The 14,304-nt window shown below is 38.6% G+C and overlaps 1 protein-coding gene across 3 annotated transcripts in view; it reads left to right on the forward strand.

Annotated features, from left to right (window-relative positions):
* The window catches only part of ATF7IP (activating transcription factor 7 interacting protein), a 118,191-nt gene that overhangs the window by 11,543 nt on the left and 92,344 nt on the right, over nt 1–14,304 (forward strand). The window contains exon 1 of one of the 3 annotated variants that reach the window (XM_065835762.2): nt 7,569–7,998. The exons of the other annotated variants lie outside the window; for them this stretch is intronic. The gene's annotated coding sequence lies outside the window, so the exon portion shown is untranslated. Of the gene's footprint in view, nt 1–7,568; nt 7,999–14,304 lie in introns of those variants that run through there. 3 annotated transcript variants of the gene reach the window in all.

Raw genomic sequence — 14,304 nt, forward strand, 5'->3', positions numbered from 1 at the left:
AAGTTCTGCTTGCGCTAAAATTGTGTATTTCTTTGACAACCCCTCTGCCCCTTGCATAGGTTCCCAAACCAGTTCTTTAGGAACAAACTACTCAGTATCGTTACAACAACATTCTAGCAAAATTGTTGAGGGGATTCTAGACATGCTTGTTCTTTGAAAGACTTACATAACATACTGCATCATTTATAAAGAATTAGATACTTGATTTCTGTGAGCACTGGAGTTCTAGAGTGTTCTTGGGATTTTTTGCTAGCTTCCTTATTTATAAAGTGAACTTCCCTCTCCCCCCCAGTAAAACTATTTTATTGGGCAACTAATATTATGCAATATTTCAAAATAGGTGGTGCTGTTAAAAGGTATAGATCAGTTTATTAGGCTTTTTTTTTTTTTTTCTTTAAGAAAAAAGACTGAAATGAGGCTGCTCTTGAAAAGTATTCCCTAATATTTGTCAGTTTTATGCATGATCTGGCTCTATATCTGTGGCTGCTAATATGTGACATGGATTCTGAACTGCCTGGAGTCAGGAGGGATTTGAAATACGTGATACGATTCCTCTATCACAGACCTAGCAGGGCTGCCTCTCAGTGGTTTTCAGTTTATTTTACTTTTCTCTTTCCAGTGGTGCTCTGAGTAGCTGCAATGTTGCATTAACAATTTTCTACCTGGCAAAGAAACCATTCCTCTGGCCCCCCCCTCTGCCTGTGCAATTTCTTGCAGTGTGGCAAAGAGGGAGGTGCTTTGCTGTATAAATGTTTTATCCACTACCGAGTTGTCACAGGGTGGCTGGTCATGAGTGCACATGGCAGCCATCTTAATCACCTTTCAGTGCAGCTGAGACAGTGCAGTTTCAAAATGGCTGACGAAGTGCTCCTCATGGCAGCAGTTTAGCTTGGCTGCATGCAAATGAGCGGAGCTGTTGGCATCACATGCTCTAGACCTTGGAGGTAAGCACTGGCTTTGCTTTGCTGAGAAACAGCCTTTGTTTAGGCAAAATCAACTAATTTTAAGCTGTATAAAGTATCTTAGAATATTTTCTTGTTTTTTGTCAGCAGGATTTTAGTGTGTTGAGTTATTTTGGTTTGTTTTGTTTGGTGTATGTGTTGGCTTTATTTTTTTTTTCCCCTCATGGAATTAATTTATAGACTTCTGTACTTTCTCAGTTACGTGGTAGGTTGGGTGGGGCAGGAGAGGCCAAAGGTCACACCCATATGTCTCGCTAATCAAATTACTTCATTTTTGGCTTACTTCCTTACAAGGCCAGAAGAGTTCTCACTTTATGCTGCCCTTTCTCAGAAGCTTGCTTCATACTTCAACTAAAACATAAAATAAATTCTCTATGAACTTTGTTACATTTTTGTAACCAAGTGGTAAGATTTACATTTGATTATCACATTTTCAACGTGTAACTTTTTCCAATGATAGAACTATAAAATCTGTGTAAATACCTGGGAATGGCAATGATTAGGTACATTATAACTATTTTTCAGGTAGCAGTTATTTGCTGCTATAAATTCTGCAGAACTACTGCAAATGATAGAATGAAAGATTCAAGGTAAATAATTTTTTCTTTTGTATAATTTAATTGAAATACAAGTTCCAATGTGCTAGTGGTTTCACATGTCCTGATCCTTTCCTTGTGTGTTACTGGTTGCTGCCCTGGCTGGCTATCATGCTCAGCACTCAAAGGTAGCTGGTAGGTGTCAGCATCCAGGGACATAAAGGTGGGAGAAAAGCAGTGCTCAGTTTTTTTCCACTGGAGAGGGGGTGAACAGGAAAGGAGGAGAAATATGACATTTTTCCTTGCAAATCACTAATTATCTGGTTTTGTGTCTGTGTCATTATGCCTAGTTGAGGTCTTTATGGGATCTTAAGCTGGATATGAGTTAATTTGAGAGTAATTAGATAGGGGATTACTTGGAAGTTCCCCAGAAATGTATTGGGAGCAGCAGAAGTGCTGAATAACTCATCAGGATGTAGCTCATAGTATTTTCATATCTGAAGTTGAACTTAGTGCTAAGGATGTGAAAGGCTGTACTAAACACCTAAAAGCTTAGTCTTCCATCAGTATTTTTGCACATGACTTCGGTGCTTTTCACATACTCTCTAACAAGGCACTTGTTTAAATTAGTTTTTAAATATCTGTTCCCATAAATGGTCTTCTATAGTTAATGACAAGTATACTGTTTATAAAGAAACCATGAATACTTTATATTCGTTGAAGGGGGGTGAATTTTATGTTTAAAATGTACTTTACCATACACATCCTGTGATGGTGTTTTGTTTTGGCGTCTATTGTTTGGGGTTTTTTTGTAAAAGCATATGAAAATGTTATAAAACATTAAGCGTATAAAAATTGTCAAGTGCTACTGGTTCTGTTGGTTTGGGGTTTTTATTAACTCCCTCTTTAATGGAAACATGAAAAGGAAAAGTAGTGTATTTTTTGACAATCATTGTAAGGAGTGGTTCCTCACATGTATTATGTTTGAGTAAGATATTGTACGTTCACACCACATCTTTCATACGGTGCTTTTTGTGCCTTTTTAGTTGCCCATGTTTTCTTCTGTGAGCTGAGTAAGCTCACTCGCATTTTACAGAAAAAGCACGAAGAGATTGCCACAGTTCAGAGGAAAACTCTTGTCTCCATGTCTTCCCTTTTGTTTACTTTGCTCTTTAACAGGCCATTTTGAAAACTGTATGAGTCTTGGAAGTTCTGTACAAAATGACTGGCCCAGCAGGGAGCTGTAGCCTTTTGTTGTAGAGAGCTGGGTGGGTGATGTGGTTTGGGTTTCGGTTTCTTTGGTTGGGTTTCGGTTTTCTTTCCTGAAGTGGGTGTTGGAATGCATAAAGTATGGTAACTTTTGAAACCTGTGATGCATATGGAACACATCCCTGTTTTGAGAAGTAATGCTTGGGATGCTTGCTATACAGTAGTACTGGTAGCTGACAGCGTGATCTCTGTTCCCTCCCATGGTGTTAACAGTTTGTTCTTCAGTAGTCAAGAAAATGAAAAACACAGATTTACCTGCATGGAAGCAAGGTACTTCAGTGGATGCTAAAAATATATATACTTTTATTAATTATATAAATATGGTATTCATTATTTGAATTAGAAATAGCTGTGTATAATGAATTAACAGCTTCAACTGAAGTGATCGCTATGTATTTTTAATGCGAGATGCATTTTCAGACTCTGCTCGATGTTCTTGTGTCTCCATTTTCTCCACTTATGAGACCTGCTGCATTCTAGAACAATTAGCTTTGTGCTGCTGATAGGTAAACTTGAAGGACAGGCTTTCAGAATTAAAGAAATTGCTAATAGGGCAGGGGTCTCAAATACATGTGACTTTCAAAGAGGAATACCCAACAACAGTTTACTCTGAAGGAGTGTATAGATTCACTTTTTTTTTTTCTTTTTTAAAATGTGTATTTGACTATAAGAACATGATTCTACTTTATTTTAATTTGTACTCCAACTATTTGGATAGTTTTTCATTACTGCATAGTACTTGCTTGGAACCATTTTAACATGGCTTGATTATGTTCTTAAAACTCCGAATCATCTCAATTCATACAGCTGCATGTTCTATTTTGGTAGATATTTTGGGAGCAAACAATTTCAGGCAGGATTCGAAACAAACTGGAATGGACTGCTGAATTAACACAATACTGTTTCATGCATGCAAATCACTTTCATACACCTGACTTGTTTGGTTCTTTAGGTACAAGAAATAAATGGTTACCAAGTGCTTAGAACTGTTTTGAATCTTAAATACTTAATCACATTATGGCTATTATTAAACAGTTGAATTGGAATTTTATTTTTAGCTGTAAACTTTGCTTTTTTTCCTCAATAATGTAGTGTCTTTGAAGAGATTATTAGTATGTAGTAATGTTAATTTTTTTCTTCATCATCTTGATTTGCAGGTTAAGATCTGTCAGCTTTTCGGTATTTGTTTAGTAACTGAGAATTCTTCATGTAAATTTAAGTGAGCAAATACAGGGTGTTTTTCTAAAGTTGATTAGGACTCAAACTGAGTACTTCCTGAAAGAAAGGCAGTGCAAAATCAGGCTCTGTTACTGCCTGGAAGTTACCCATTTCAGATACTTTCTTCCCCCTTTTCTCCAGTGGGAAAGTGGATACAGCCAGTGTCAGCCTCCCCCACCCCCCTTCCCTTTCCTGCTTTCCGTGCTTATTCTGTTGGTATAGGGTTGTGGTTGTAAAATATGTTGAAGTAATCCACACTGGCTAAGATAATGGCTTGACAGACAGTTCTCTGCTTCAGAAATTAACAACATTATCTGTGCCTTTCAAAGACCAGTGGGAGAAAAACTTAAACTGGCAAATTTCTAGCTGATGTGCATGATAATTTGTTCTGTTTCATGCTTTGGAGAAGAGGCGAAGTTGGAGGGGAAGGTGGTGTTTTGGAATCTGTGTGTGTTGCCTACAGAAGGCCCAAGGTCTTTCATTTTTCTTTTGCTCTGTGGTGGGATTTTGGTTTGGTTTTGTTCTGTAGATCAAGCTGTTAGTGACAGATTTTTTTTTTTTTTTTTTTTTAAGAGTTTGCCAATTAAATGCTTTAGTATCTAAAATTACATCTGAATTGGGCAAATCATTCTGTGGCAGACTTTTTTATACCTTTCTCTTCTGAAAGTAAAAAACTGACATTTAAAATTTGAGGATGCTGTCTTTGATATGTACCAAATGCAGCTATACAGCTAATAGTAATTACTTTGAATGCAACTGGCATTATTTTTTACTGTAACATCTGTTCAAGACGGCTTCTGATGCGAAACTATGAAATTATGTGCATGTGGGAGGAAGTCTAGTTAACTGGCTTTGAGAAGGCAAAGTGATAAAAGCTGTCTGTTTCCACTAACTAACTGTGTGCTAAACACGAGAAAGGCAGGAAGGAATTTTGTCTCTTTCTGTAGAGGCAGAATATAATTGAGTATGCTGTTGTTTATTTTCTGAGGTTAGAGCTTTGCATTAAAAAAAAGAAAAAAAGATGAAAGAGCACATGGTAACCCTGCCCCCCACCCAAAAAAAAAAAAAAAAAAAGAGGAAAAAAAAAAATCCAGACGTGTTTTGGAAGCAGCTGAAGTGGTCCCTGTGCTAATTCTCAGGGCGGGCTGTGGCTGCCGGGGGGACAGGAAGCCACTGTCTGGGGCTCAGCGAGCCCCCCTGTCACTGGAGCTCAGCACCCGCTCAGAGGCAGCCCCTGTCCCCGCACAACCCAGCCGGTGCGTTTCTGATTAATGAAGCAGTCACTCCTCCTCTGCGTAAAAACATTCTGTGTTTGAAAATGAGCTTTTAAGATGGCTAGTGGTGCGAGAGGCAAGAAGGCGCAGAGAGGAAGAGGAAGCTCCGTGACTGGGGTGACTCTGCCAGAAGGTTCTGGAAGCGGGGTGGTGCCTCCCCCAGGCCCCCCCAGATGGCAGATGGAGAGCTCGCCCTCGGGGCTGCTGGCAAGCTCTGGCCTGGACTTCCCTGAGCGGACTGGAGCCGAGAACAGAAACTGCTCTGAGTAAAGGCTCTTATTTTGCAGTAGCTGTTTCACTGTGCTGAGAATCGCACTGTTATTCTGATAGTTGTGCACAAGGCTGTAGAGCTGGGCGGGGGGGCCAGCTGTATGTGGGAAACACAAGGGCTTTTTTCTTTTTTTTTTTTCTTTTTTTTTTTTTAAAGCAGCATTACTGCCCTTTATTTTTAAGCTCAGAGGCTGTTCATCGGGTGATTCATTCTGCAAATGATAACAGTGTCACTGAAAGATGTACTCTGCACAGCACTTAGATGTGCTAACGTAGACAAATCTGTCTGAAAGTAAGATAAATCAGAAGATATGTGTGACATAAAAGAAGAGCAATACCAGATCACTGGTATAGTTAATGGCTGTCATTTTAGTATGACAGTCACTCTGGAAAAGTAATTATTTTTTTCCCTTGTGCATCACTCTAGGCTTTTGGATACAACAACTGAGGATGAATTGTAATAACCAATGAAGAGTAATTTGCATAACTAAATAGTTTCATGCACAAATTTCATATCTTTTTGACATCACAGAGGAGTGGATTGTGTTATGCTCAAATAACCTAGAACCAGCCATACAGCAAATTACACTTAGAATGGAAAAGGTGACATATAAAGTAATTTGACTGTATATAGCCTTGACACTGTTGGCATTCCAATGAGGAGCAATGCAGGGAACTAGAAGAGGCCCGTGGCGCAAAGTAGGCTCTTCCAGTCCTGAAGTGGGTCAGCCTTTTTTCTGCTGGAATCGACAGGCATCTCTGTCTCCATCACCTTTCTGCTAAATGGTGCCAGGCTGCAACAAAAGCACTGTTGATAGATGTGTAGCTAACCAAACATTTCTCTAGGTTTAAATTTTTTATTTAGCATTTCCCAAATCTGTGTTTATAGTTAGTGTAATAAATAGTATGTTCATTTGCATTGTTTCATGCTCTAAGAGTTTCTTGTAAAGCAGCAAATGAGGGGAAAAAGGTATTTGTGAATGATTCAGCCTTTACTTGTGCACGCTTGAGAAAAGCTTGGCTTTTTTTTCCCCACAAAAATAGTATAACGACCTTTAGAATAAGCATATGTAAAATGTAATCCATTTATTAATGTAATTTGACTTTGACTGGAAGGAAAAAAAAATGAATTAAGAAATTAACTGCTTGAAGTCAGAGTGAGGCTGAAATCCAAGCTTCTGCCTCTACCTGTCACTGTACCTTTTAGGTACTTGAAAAGATCGAGTCCACAGCTCCAGATGGGGGACTTTTTTCCTTCATCTGCCTAATGAAGCAAAATTAAATGTGAAGTGGAAATAGTAAATTAAGTGGCCAGATGTGTTACCCATCAGCATATAGGTTAAAAATGGATCTGCCCTACTTGGAGCTGATGGTTATTTTTTTGCTATTGGTAGGCTGCGAAATATTGGAAATAGCAGTTTAAGAAAAGCTGGTTGCTGAGCACTGAGCTTATCCATTTTTTTGGTGTTATTTCAGTTACTACAGAGTGCTCACCAGACTCACTATTAACAATGCAGTGTGCGGCATCCTACCAGGAACAAGCTTCAAGGTGGAATTTCTTTTGCAGAGGCTATTGTGAATTTTCATTTATATAAACAGTAAGAGGAGCACTTGACTTTTGACAAGAATCCGGATTATTAGTAAGCAAATAACTAGAAGATGTATTCTAGAACCTCTAGTAATCTCGCAGTGGGGGGGGGGGAGTGAGGAGGCTTTGCTCTGCAATTCCTGCAGCAATTTAGCCTTGAGATGAGGGCCCCTTTATGTAAATTTTTTCTGGCGCCAGCTAGCTGGAACTGCAGCTTGGCTCTGCGGCGGCAGCAGCTAACATGTGTCCTGGACTTCTCCTGTGCACGGATTGCAGCAGCACTCTGGTTTCTGGAGCAAAAGAGCCACACTGATAATGTAAAAATATGTCCAAAGGAACCTAGGTCTAATTAGATTGCTAGTGAGTGAAAATACTGAGGAAATTTTGGCTTCTTTTTTTTATTTTAGTGTGCTGTCTTGCGCTGTACTGTAACAAATTTTTGCTCGTCGGCACTACTGTGTGGTATGTGGGAGGTACTTCACTGCACATAGTTGCTGCAGTGCTAATAGTTGGCAGCACAGAAGGCAGTACAAAGAGTCCAAGTGGAGGCACTTGCAGTTGCAACGTTCCCTTGGAGGCTGTGGCATGCTCAGGGAGCTGCAGGAGCACTCCCGACACGGTTAGCTGCTTGTGTGGAGGCGTGGGCGTTCCAGCAGGCTTTAACAGGCAGATGTAGGCTGCTAGCTGAGAGGTACAACAGCGTAGTGCAGGCTGGCTGAAAAATAGTACTCATGCTGCTGTGTAAACAAAACACGATCTTAGTATCAAGATGGCCGACCTGGAAGTCTACTTGTAGCTCCTGATACTTATGCAAATGAGCTGCATGTCAGTGGTTTATTCAGAGGAGGAAGCTCATTTTGCACGTGCCACCTTCTCACCAGGTAAGAAAAGCAACTTGTTTTCTGCATTAATGTTTTAGAGGCCTTTCAAATGATTTTTTCAACTTAGGTGCCCATCCCCCACTTTGGCAAAATGCCAGTAATTGGATTTAAATATAAGAGGCATTTTCTGGGAAGCCCGGAAGTAATTTGTTCCTACTGTAATTATTTTTGGGTCACTGTTGTTAGGGGGAACATTAGCTAGCAATTACTGTAAAATGTTTACTTAAGTAAAACTGAAGACCTTAAAAATATTAGAGATTTGAGTATGTAGTTTTTGCTCCTAATGTTGCTAGTTTTGATTGGTTCAAACCTCTACTGTTTTGTTACTGTGTATTTTTGTCTCTATAGTGACATCAGTTGATACACATGGAGGCTTAGCAATACTGGGAGCAAACCCCTGAAAAGGGTGCAGGATTGAGAAGGTCAAATCCACCAGTAGCGTGGTTTTGGCTTCATGGTGTTATGAAGGAACTTAATTATCCTGGTCATCCTTTGAATTCTCTTCTTTTTGAGATGGCAAAACTGTTTAAAATATTGGACACTGAACTGGTGTCTGCGTGTTTTTTAGTATAAATGCACATTTGCAAGTGCACTTACGTAAATTTTAAAAAGGTGTATTTGTAAATATGGAAACAGATCTGAATACAATATTTATCTGTGCTCTCTCCTTGGAAGACAATAACCTTGCCTTAGAGAAGCAAATTTTAACAAAATGGCAGTGTTGCTTATTACATAATGTACTGTATTGTGGTTATGCACGTAGTGCGTGAAATGACTGCATGGGGCAGATGTGCTAGTTCTGCACAAATGATTTGTGTTGTTCCTACTTTTACAAGTCAAAATGTTATTGTGACAGGATGGGAGGCTGGAAAGGGGAGAAGGTGAAAGAAAATTACTGCATCTGAGAGATTCCAAGGTAGAAAAAAGGGAAAATTGGAGATGTGTGAACAGGCTAAGGAAAACATGGTCTCTTATAGGTAGACAGCAGCTCAAGATAGGAATGTGGACCTATCAGTAGCAGGCCTTGGTCCAGAGAAGGAAAAATGAGATTAACTGAAGAGAAGAAAATTTGAAAGGTAGAGGGTCAAAGTACTCGGGTAGACTATTTGAGCCTAAAATGGCAGTGATAGGAACTAAAAATGTGATAGCCATTTTGAAATGTAGCGTGAATTAAGAATAGTAGAGAATATGTAAATATGCTAGGAAAGACAACTATAACTGGTCGATATTGAGGAGGGGGGAATGTAATAATAGTAGAGAAAGGTACACTTCTACATTGATTTTGCAGAGTAAAATGCTGCAGGCCAACAATTTGAGCCAAACGAGGTTTGTTGTTTGGTGTGGTTTTTGTTGTTGCTGTTGGTTGTGGTGGTATTGTTGTTGTTGGGGGTTTTTTATTTGTTTTCATATGTATCTCATTTACTTTGAAACCTTTAGCTTTTTTTTACTGGTAACTTAAGATTTCATAAGGGATGCAATTTCACTTGTCATTTAGAAGTCTGGTTATATGGATGTCCAATTGAAATAAAAGTACAAAAATGGCATGTGTGAGAAAGTATGTAAATCAGTATATGATAGATTTCCAGATTCTTGTCAAAAGTCAAATGCTGCTACCTTAAATATTTTTAGGTTTTTTTTAGATAGAAGTAAGATTACATTATAATATAATGCAGGTGGCTGAAGTACTTAAAATATGGATGTTACAAGGAAGATACTAAAGAATCCATGTTAGATATTTCTTTTCAAAGGCTATAGCAGGTCCTTGTAATCTGAACCCAGGAGTTCTAGGAGAATTGGCTGAGAGAATTTCTTTTCTGAGTTGTCCTTCCTGATAAATCTTGAAATACAATGTAAATTCCAGAATACCTTGGAGACTTCTTATTTAAAAAGGCCAGGCAGGATGACCTAAGTAACTATTTAACTTCACATTGATCCTGAAGAAAGATAATGGAAGGACAACTGAGGGATTCAGCAAATACAAAGGAATATTATTAGAATTAATGCTGAGGTTGTTTAATGGAAATAAAACTTCATAAAACAAAATCCTAACTTAATTTGTTTGAGAATGTGGTTGCTTGGTGTAAATACCCAATATGTATAACGCGATTATGGGACCCACTCATGCAGTCTACTATTGCACAGCAAAATCTGAAGTTGTATATTTAGAAACCATCTGTTATAGAACATATCTGCTTAAGAGGAAACCTCAAATTAAGTAGGGAAAGTCCCAAATAGAAAGTTAATGTAGAGGGACTGAAATTCCGTTAAATATATAGAAAGAATACACTATAGAGAGAGGTCAAACACTTTATTAATCTGCCTTGGTTACACTGATGATGTGAATTCTGCATGAATACAGGTTACAGTCCTGTTGTCTCTATGCTGGTTTTTTTTAGAATGTTGAAAAAGTAGGAAGGGTCTTGGGAGAAGGCACAAAAATCAGTCTGGCTCAAGAACACGGAATCTTACAGTAATTTAAAAGTTGAACCAATAATTTAGGTTGGAGGGAACCTCTGGAGGTTATCTAGTCTGACATCTTCAAAGGAGGGTAACTTCAAAGTTAGATCAGGTTGTTCTAAGGTTTGTTGAAGTGAGATTTGAAAGTCATTAAAGGTGGAGATTTCACAACCACTTCACACAAGCTGTTTTCACTGAGCGCCCTCGTAGAGAAGAAATGTTCTCTGTATCTATCTGGAATTTCTTTTGCTGCAAGGTTTATCTATTTTTGCTTGTCAGTGTGTTGTGCATCTCTGAAAACACTCTGGCTTTGTCTTCTCTGTGAATGCCAGTTAGGTGTTTGAAAAGAACAATTGGTTATTCTCACTTAACTATCAATTCTTCACGCTACACGAATTCAGCTTGCTGGTCATACCTCATCTGTCATGTTCTCCAGACCTCAGCCATCTCAGTGGTCCTTGACAAGACCTGCTTCTCAGTATCTCCTTTGCATTCAGGGTCCCAAAACTTCATACTTCAGATGCAACTTCATAGGTTCCAAGCAGAGTGAATTAATGATTTCCTTTGATCTGCAGGTTATGTTTTTGCTTATGCCGCCCCATCTTGAGTTTTAAAATAAAGAATCAGTATAAAGTGGTAATTCCATTTAAGAAGTTCCCTCAGAAAGCAAAAGTTACTGGTAAAATAGGGTCTGCAATCCAAAGTTGGGGGGGGATGATGGCAAACTGCAGGCAGATGAACTTTTAAAATTATGCTGTGAGTGAAGGAAGCAGTGAGGTTTCTGTTTTCTGTTCTTCCAGAAAGACATCTCATCTTGATTTGAAGACAGGCTTATAAGAATAGCCAACCTATGGCATTTAAATGGCTTGTGGACTTGGAACAGCTGATGTATGACTTGCCAACTATGGCAACCCCACAGCTGGGTTACATGGGATAGTACTGTCATGAAGTCTTCCATGTAATCTAGATTTGTCATTATTGGATGCAATTACCTAGTAGGGACTGTTACAACCTTTATTGCTCTTTTGACTTGGAGCTGGCTACATATGTAGCCAAACCATGCCCAGCCTTATACAGATGTGGTGAGATCTCACAAAAATTGTCTAGATTTTCTGCCCAGGAATAATTTCTGGACTGTCTCATCTTGTGGCCAGATAAAATATTTAGATGATGAGGTCAAGAAAGTTAGCCAGCTCTGCATTAGCAAGTGCCTTTCTGGTTTCAACAAATGGGTGGCTAAGAGCATTTAATGGTCTTATGAGACTAGAAATGGTTTATTTTGTTGTCATGCTTTACAATGTCTTCCTTAATTCTACCAGTTTGACATTTTTCACCAGACATGTTACAGTGATTCTGGACAGTTCTGCCTTCCCTCCCCACCTGCTGACAGAACAGTGGGCAAGGCTTAATCTCCATGCAACAAAACTTGTAGCTGTTGAATGAAAAGCCTTATGGTCAAGAGAAGTAAAATACCTAATAATATTCACACATCCTAGTGGCATGTAGGCAAGGACTTTATCTTTTTATTTAAAATTTTGTTTCTCTTTTGTTGTGAGTCTTTTTCTTAAATTGCGGTTAGACCTGCCCTAAAATTTCACCTCGTGTTATGTTTCCCTTTTGCACTTAAATCTGCCTTTTTTTTTTAATCAGTCAAAGAGAACAATATTTAAAGCCGTGAACAGTGTGGCTCTTATACTGCCTTGTTTTAAATAACATTTTAATCTTACTTATGATCAGTAACAAGCATAGCTATTAGTTGCAACGTAGGCCTGTGTTCTGTGTGTGTTGGGGTGCGAGAGGAAAACGTCCTTTTTGTTGTACTTTTTGTTGAAGCCTTGTTTAGCTATTCTGAATAGATGTAAATTGTACTTAGGAAATATCAGCTGATCTGTGCTGGACAAGACTAATATATTACCTTTACTGAAAAAAAGTTATGAAGTTTTCCAGCTTTGACTCAGTTAAAGCATCGGCAACTTCCAGTGCATTCAGTTGGTTTCATTATGGGGCCAAGAAGGGGAAATGATGAAGCTCTATGACAACCAGATTTGTTATCACAAGATGTGATGGAAAGAGAATTCTGAACATGTTATATCCCAGGATTTTGTGCTGACTGTCCTAATTGACAGCAGCAGGGACAATGAAACTAGTGTCTCATGAGCTAGTTCTCCAAGTGAGAAAGCTGTAGAATTGTGTCTGCTTTCTTTTTTTGGCTGGAAGAAGCTGAATATTGTGCATGCCACCACAAGAGCTGCATATGTGTTCCAGGAAGCATTGCTGATGGTATAAGGCAAATTTTGTAGATAAGTTGTGTTCTCCAGGCTAAGAAATTCAGTGAATAATGAAGGAGGGGGATTACAAAATCAAGTCAGAGACTACTCATCTGGCACAGAAAATCCAGCTATTATAAGAACTACCAAAATTAAAATGTTAAAAATTAACTTCAGTGCCACTTAAGCTAGATCATGCAGACCATCAGTTGTTTTGGATATGCCATGATTATTTCTAACTTAGTATGAGAGATGGTCTTCCTTTAAGGGGAAGGCTTTGCTTCCGTCTTTTAAAGAGAAGTGATTGTTTCTATTAAGAACTGTTCATTTAATGAGGATATTGGAATAGCAGCCTACAGAATAATGAAAGCACCTAAATGAATGCAAACCTTCTAAGACTGGCTGATACTTCAGCTAGGAAAAGCTAACCTTATTAATCCCTTAATAGCTACAGTGCTGTTTGCCTGGAGGCAAAATCTGACCAATTTTTAATCTCTTAGTTGTTATTTTTGTTTTGTTTTGTTTGTTTTAATCTCAAGTCTGTTAATGAAAGCAGAATGCATCCTTGACTTATTAGTCCTCTGTTTCCTGCTGACTTTCCCTAGCAGGAGATGGAAGCATTTTGGTGATCGATACTCTAGTTATAGTAAAAGGGAAAAGATACATTTTTTTCCCAAGCAGCTGTGGTAATTAGCTATTCCATTCAAATGCAGCATATGTAGTAGTTTGAAAATTGTTGATAGGATCTCTTTCTTCACACATTGAAGGATTGCTGTGATACTGCTGTAGCTTCTGCATCATTTAGGAGGGCATCATACTGTTAGCAGCAGCTGCCTTCTCTTTGGGAATTGTGCACTGTGAAAACAAGATGGAAATTCTCAGGATTCACTGACTTTAAAAAAGAAAAAAAGGGAAAAATGTGTTAGTACCTGTGCTCAATCTTCTAGCTTCAATCAGTTCTAAATAATAAAGTCATCTTAGAATTGAGAATTGTTTGAGTTTTGAGAAGAAACCACATGAGTGTCCAGTGCCACGTCACAATTGTCGAGAAGGCTGGTCCAGACAAAGCGTCTGCACAGGCACTGAAATCAGAGGGCACTGAAACCTGGGTCAATACTATGAACCTGAACCCATTACAGTAATATGTTGAGATGTGGAGCCTAGCGCTTTGAAACTTTAAGCAGATTAAGGCTACCCAAAAACATAACAACCAGGTAGAATTCTAACATTTTAGGCAAGTGTCTTATGGTCTTGATACAATGTCAAGAGATTTCAGTGAAGTTTGGATCTGGGTGCCAGTTGTAGGAGAGAGAAGGCTTCTGTGGACATCAAACCAAGCAAATACTTTCTAAGCTTATACCTTGCTCAAAGAATTGTTTCTTGACGTGCAAAACAGTTTATGTGCCAAGGAATACAAATGGTTTTGATATTAGGCACTTTCAAGTTGAACATAATTTATAGCTGGATTTTAGTCTTCCTGTTCAAGAGTCACAAGTAGATTGTCATGTTCTGTTAAAACATACAAGATAAAGCATAAACTAGAATAAAAAAGCTGTCTGTTCAAAATACATTTGCTTTTGTA

The sequence above is a fragment of the Patagioenas fasciata genome, chromosome 1, assembly GCF_037038585.1.
Source record: "Patagioenas fasciata isolate bPatFas1 chromosome 1, bPatFas1.hap1, whole genome shotgun sequence".
Lineage (NCBI taxonomy): Eukaryota > Metazoa > Chordata > Aves > Columbiformes > Columbidae > Patagioenas > Patagioenas fasciata.